The following is a 7,380-nucleotide window of genomic DNA, read 5'->3' on the forward strand; positions in this document are numbered from 1 at the left end:
TACGTCGATTAAATTAATTTAAGTAAATTTTTCCTTACTTCAAAGACTTTTAAGGAAGGACGGAAATTTCATAGATCCATGTTCTAAATTTTATCAAAAAGTAAAGCAAAGATTATGAAAATTATTTAAATGAAATTTGCCCTTAATATTAGTTCAATATGTTTTTTTTTCAGTGCTTGTTTAATTTAAATTCCCTAAAAGAATTTACATTTATAATTAAAATTCCATTCGGTAAGTCCAGATGTGTAAAGATATGTGGGGAGACATATAGAAGAGAATATGCAAATATGGATAATTTTTTTTACCAACCATGTTGAATGAAGTGTGCTGTTTGTAATTTGGTTTGTATCGGAACTTTGGTGATCACACGTGCGTAAAATGTCTTTTACGTAACCATGTTGCAACACCCCTTTTTCAGGTGGTCTCTACAAAGGAAACCCAAATTCTGGTCAAAGCCATTTTAACAATTCCTAAAAAGGAAATGTGTACTTTTGATATAAAATTCTTATAGGAATAATTTAACATATCCTGGAGTTTCCCATTAATTGGTATTCAGAGGGAAAAATTATGTAAATCATTCTCGTTATATTAGTCGACAACTTTGAAAGGGAAGTGTTAAGCTACGCATGCTCATTGATAAGGAAAACGAATGTGACAGTGTGTGTGTGTGTGTGTTTAAAAACAAGACTCGTTTGACACGTTCCAGAACTCGTGACACAACCTCCCCTTTTTCTGTTGAACTACTGCGCCCCTTATCACTTTTGTTCTAATTTATTTATTTATTTTTTGTTTTTCATTTTGCCAGAGGCTGGCATACTATATTGCTGCTTTATCGCTAGGATCATGCGCCTTGGTTCTTATATGGATTAGCACAGCCGCACGGACTTTAATAGTGTATTTCCTACCCCCTGATGTAAGTGTTGTTTGTTTGTTCTGTAGGTGAAAAATGTACATCTGGCAAAGGCATATCTCCATATCCCAGGCCAAAACTGAAATGTCAGCTGGATTTGTTTTATGCTCGTTCTCGATTTTCTAGCCGTGAAAATATCCCAACTTTTTACGGGTTTCCATCAAAATAGCATAACAGCATGCGAATAAATTGGATTTTCTTTGTGTGATGTGCCATAATAAGGCATACGTATATCGTGCTTGGTAACTGGACTTATTTATCCCATATTCTCATAGCGTCGTCATATGAGGACAGAATCATTGGCATGTTCAATGCACCAGTGTACCGTTATCGCTGCACAGAAAAAAAACAAGGGTATTCTTTGTTAACTGCGGCACCCATTTTCCGGAAACCTGAACCCGATATGACAATTTTTTTTCATAATAATTTGATCATTCTATATGGAAACAAGTAAAGGGTGATTTGTTAAGAGCTTGATAACTTTTTTTAAAAAAAAAACGCATAAAATTTGCAAAATCTCATCGGTTCTTTATTTGAAACGTTAGATTGGTCCATGACATTTACTTTTTGAAGATAATTTCATTTAAATGTTGACCGCGGCTGCGTCTTAGGTGGTCCATTCGGAAAGTCCAATTTTGGGCAACTTTTTCGAGCATTTCGGCCGGAATAGCCCGAATTTCTTCGGAAATGTTGTCTTCCAAAGCTGGAATAGTTGCTGGCTTATTTCTGTAGACTTTAGACTTGACGTAGCCCCACAAAAAATAGTCTAAAGGCGTCAAATCGCATGATCTTGGTGGCCAACTTACCGGTCCATTTCTTGAGATGAATTGTTCTCCGAAGTTTTCCCTCAAAATGGCCATAGAATCGCGAGCTGTGTGGCATGTAGCGCCATCTTGTTGAAACCACATGTCAACCAAGTTCAGTTCTTCCATTTTTGGCAACAAAAAGTTTGTTAGCATCGAACGATAGCGATCGCCATTCACCGTAACGTTGCGTCCAACAGCATCTTTGAAAAAATACGGTCCAATGATTCCACCAGCGTACAAACCACACCAAACAGTGCATTTTTCGGGATGCATGGGCAGTTCTTGAACGGCTTCTGGTTGCTCTTCACTCCAAATGCGGCAATTTTGCTTATTTACGTAGCCATTCAACCAGAAATGAGCCTCATCGCTGAACAAAATTTGTCGATAAAAAAGCGGATTTTCTGCCAACTTTTCTAGGGCCCATTCACTGAAAATTCGACGTTGTGGCTCGTTAGTAAGTCTATTCATGATGAAATGTCAAAGCATACTGAGCATCTTTCTCTTTGACACCATGTCTGAAATCCCACGTGATCTGTCAAATACTAATGCATGAAAATCCTAACCTCAAAAGAATCACCCTTTATATACGGCCGTAAGTTCGGCCAGGCCGAATCTTATGTACCCTCCACCATGGATTGCGTAGAAACTTCTACGAAAGACTGCCATTCACAATCGAATTACTTGGGTTGTGATATCTTAAAACTTCTTAACATCGTATTCTAAATTGTGAGTTAGTCCATACGTGGTATATATTTGACAAAAAAGTTATGTATAGTTAAGTCTACAAATAATTACGAATCGTTATGGGATTTTTGCACGGTACGTAGAGAGCCAGAATTGAAATACGGGGGTCGCTTATATGGGGCATATATAGAATTATGCACTTGATATGGACCAATTTTTGTGTGATTGGGGAACGATTTATCTGAGGGCTATATATAACTATAGACCGACATGGACCTAGTTAGGCATGGTTGTTAACGGCCATATACTAGCACAATGTACCAAATTTCAACTGACGCGGATGAAATTTGCTCCTCCAAGAGGCTCCAAAACCAAATCTCGGGATCGGTTTATATGGGTGCTATATATGATTATGGACTGATATGGACCACTTTCGGCATGGTTGTTAAATATCATATACTACCACCACGTACAAAATTTTAACCAGATCGGATGAATTTTGCTTCTCCAAAAGGCACCGGAGGCCAAACCTAGGGATCGGTTTGTATGGGGGCTATATATAATTATGGACTGATATGAACCAATTTCTGCATGGTTGTTGGATACCATATACTAACATCACGTACCAAATTTCAACCGAATCGGATGAATTTTGCTCTTCCAAGAGGCTCCGGAGGTCAAATCTGGGGATCGGTTTATATGGGCGCTATATATAATTATGGACGGATGTGGACCAATTTTTGCATGGTTGTTAGAGACCATATACTAACACCATGTACCAAATTTCAGCCGGACCGGATGAAATTTGCTTCTCTTAGGGTCTCCACAAGCCAAATCGGGGGATCGGTTTATATGGGGCTATATATAATTATGGACCGATGTGGACCAATTTTTGCACGGTTGTTAGAAACTATATACTCACACCATGTACCAAATTTCAGCCGGATCGGATGAAATTTGCTTCTCTTAGAGGCTCCGAAAGCCAAAACGGGAGATCGGTTTATATGGGGGCTACATATAATTATGGACCGATGTGGACCAATTTTTGCATAGTTGTTAGAGGCCATATACTTACACCATGTACCAAATTTCAGCCGGATCGGATGAAATTTGCTTCTCTTAGAGGCTCCGCAAGCCAAATCGGGGGATCGCTTTATATGGGGGCTATATATAATTATGGACCGATGTGGACCAATTTTTGCATGGTTGTTAGAGATCATATGCTGACACAATGTACTAAATTTCAGCTGGATCGGATGAAATTTGCTTCTCTTAGAGTCCCCGCAAGCCAAATTTGGGGGTCCGTTTATATGGGGGCTATACGTAAAAGTGGACCGATATGGCCCATTTGCAATACCATCTGACCTACATCAATAACAACTACTTGTGCCAAGTTTCAAGTCGATAGCTTGTTTCGTTCGGAAGTTAGCGTGATTTCAACAGACGGACGGACGGACGGACGGACGGACGGACGGACGGACATGCTTAGATCGACTCAGAATTTCACCACGACCCAGAATATATATACTTTATGGGGTCTTAGAGCAATATTTCGATGTGTTACAAACGGAATGACAAAGTTAATATACCCCCATCCTATGGTGGAGGGTATAAAAATTAAACAATGCTTTCTAATCCCTTCCAGAGATCCTCTATCCGTTTTTCACATATCCTACAAGTATTAGAAAATGTGCTATTTGGGATTGTGCATTGAGGGATTCTTGTGCAATTTTTCCACTTCCTTTGGACAAGTCTTAGAGAAAGCGCTTTTAAGACGTTTTTAATCGAAATATTAGTAGTTAGAATGTACACGGACGAAAACGACTGTTTTTGGAACTCAAATTTTTTAACACAATATTTTTAAGTGCAAGCATATAATGTTCATAAAACTGCAAGTAAAATAATGGAAGTAACCAATTGGCGCCTTAAAAATATATCCATACATAGAAAATTTCATTAAATTTTTTTACTACCAGTGTATGCCCTAAGGTTAAACATAATATGTTTGCACTAATCCTGAAAATATATATGCCTGCAGCAAAGTGTGTTTGGGGTATATGTTACAGAAGTGTTGTTTTTAGGGTGTAGTGATTGTAAGCAAAGGGTCATGAGTTCAATCCCAGTTTTAACCAAATTCTGGTGAAATTTCTAATTGAAAGTTTCTCTTAGTGCCCTATGAGAAATAGATCAACCACATGACCGATACAGGACTCTAGTTTGTCAAAACGTAGAGAAGGGGCCGGTCACTTTAACATTGTTATACCTTCCACCATTGGCGGAGCTAGAAATTTTCTCTGGGGGGAGGGGGGGGGCTATGCCCCCCCAGACATCATTCAAAATTTTGTAGAAATTTCCGAAGCGATAAATTACCCCTATTGATAAAACTATACATCCTCAATTTTATTGCGGTGTTAAAGGCAATATGCAGCAAAATCAATCAAAAACAAAAAAACTCAATCGCAAAAATTAGTTGTATTAATTAATTTTTTAATTGGCTTTGATGATTGATACTATCATTTTTTTTTTCATTGAATACATTTCAATTTAAAACAAGTAAGTAAAGTCTAAAGTCGGGCGGAGCCGACTATATTATACCCTTCACCACTATGTAGACAAACATTTGTGTTACCATCTCAACTACTTAAAATTTGCTGGGAGCTATATAAAGGTTTGCATTTCCAGATACAAATACTTTTAATGAAAACAATTTTTTGTACTTCTACAAAAACTCTAGAATTAAAATTTAAATCGGCTAACGCCCTGGGATGATACACAATGTTAGTAAAAAATATGGGAAATATGAAGCGAGAGAAATTTTAATGCAATTGTACAAAAGAGATTTATGATTTTTCAGGCGATACATATGTATTCGAGATATAGGACAATTAGAGTAATATTTACAATTTTTGCTACTCAGCAGTGGCGATTTTACAAGGATATTGGTTAGATCTCGCCAAGATATGTGTAGGGCGACTTGGAGCCTTATTTAAAACTCATCCGTTCTGTGGAAATTTTGGCATTGCAGTGTGTAGGATATGGCTAAGATATGGGGAAATCATCACAGAATTTTGTGTAAACTGTGAGAATTTTGGCCATATTTGTATTCTCTGTGGAAACTATCCAGTCAATTGGTGTACGTATATATGGGAGCTATATACAATCTGAACCGATTTTGACTAAATTTGACATGTATAGTTAGAATAATAATTCTGCTATCTATGCGAAATTTCACGTAAATGGGAGTATAACTTTGGTCCCCCTGGTCACATGAGTGCAAATCGGACGGGAGATATATATGGGAGCCATATCTAAATCTGAATCGATTTCAACCAAATTTGGCACAATTACCTATACTACTAAACGTACTCCTTGTGCGAAATTTGAAGCAAATCACGGCAAAACCCTGGATTTTGAGGCCATATAAGTTCAAATCGGACGAAAGATATATATGGGAGCTATATCTAAATCTGAACCGATTTTAACAAAACTACTAAACGTACTCCTTGTGCAAAATTTGAAGCAAATCACGGCAAATCTCTGGCTTTTGTGGCCATATAAGTTCAAATCGGACGAAAGATATATATGGGATCTATATCTAAATTTGAATCGATTTCAATCAAGTGTACACTGAAAAAAATATTGTCGTGAGGTCAAAGATTTCATGTCTTTAAAATACGAATACAAATTTTGCTTGGCATAGAAGACGCATTTTTCTAAAATAAAGTTATTTTCCTTGTCCAAAAGTCGATAAACTTTTCAATGAAGTCGTATTGTCCTTATAATTAAGTGATTTGACTTAAAAATGGGTATCTTAACATGAAAGAAAAAATTTATAGGCTAAGGTCAACTTGACTTTAATAATTCAGATAAATTCTTTAAATTTAATGAAATTGTCTTTAAATTTGTTGTCTTTTTGCATCTTGACTACAAAGCAAAAAATCGCTCAAATATAGGACATGTTTTTCAAAACTTTATTTTAAAGAAGTTTTTTACTTCAAACATAGCATAATTTCTACTGGAAGTCGAGTCCTAATTTGGAAAATAAATTTGCCGTTAAGTCCTTTTTAAAGGACTTTGATAGCATATGAAGAAAAAAAGCTGAGAAAGCGAAAAATTAAAATTTGCTTCCTAGAAGCAAGTACACAAAACCTAAATTTAAAAGAGAATTGTGTCTTAAAAGTATCCTTACTTGTATTCTCCGCTTCTTTGGCTCGGAATCAATACCAAATTTTTTAAAGTAAAGACAAAATCTTTGAAACCGAGTATGCTTTTTTTCAGTGTACCAAGCATTGGTAGAATGCCAATTCTACCCTCTGTGCAAAATTTCATGAAGATCGGTAGTAAACTTTGGGCTCTGTGGTCATATGAGTCTAAATCGGACGAAAGATATATATGGTAGCTATATCTAAATCTGAACCGCCAAATTTGAGGACGATTGGACTTAAATTGCGAGCTGTACTTTGTGCACAAAATTACATATACAGACAGACGGACGGACAGACAGACGGACATCGCTAAATCGACTCAGATTTTAATTCTTACCCGATCGGTATACTAAAGATGGGTCTGTGACCACTATTTCTTGGCGTTATATACAAATGCACAAACTTATTATACCCTGTACCACAGTAGTGGTGAAGGGCATAATTAATTAGATCAATTAATTTCATGGTTGAAGACAAAAAATATTTTATTGTGTGTGGGAGCCGGTTCCACGACACCGCTATAAATAATCAAATAGCAACTTACCATTATTTGATATAACAAAAAATAAAAGCATTGCTTTAAGTATGTGTTTGAAAAATATTGTTTGTAATTTATTTTTAATTCAAGACAACAAACATATGATTTTTAAATTTTATTTAAAATGGGTGGTTTTAAAACAGGACTAGAAATCATAAAGCAAAACATAAACTTGACATATTCATCGTGTATAAAAAATACTAAGAATAAAAAATTAAATAAAAGCCAAAAAATAAA

The sequence above is a fragment of the Haematobia irritans genome, chromosome 4 (assembly GCF_050003625.1).
Source record: "Haematobia irritans isolate KBUSLIRL chromosome 4, ASM5000362v1, whole genome shotgun sequence".
In the NCBI taxonomy this organism is placed as follows: domain Eukaryota; kingdom Metazoa; phylum Arthropoda; class Insecta; order Diptera; family Muscidae; genus Haematobia; species Haematobia irritans.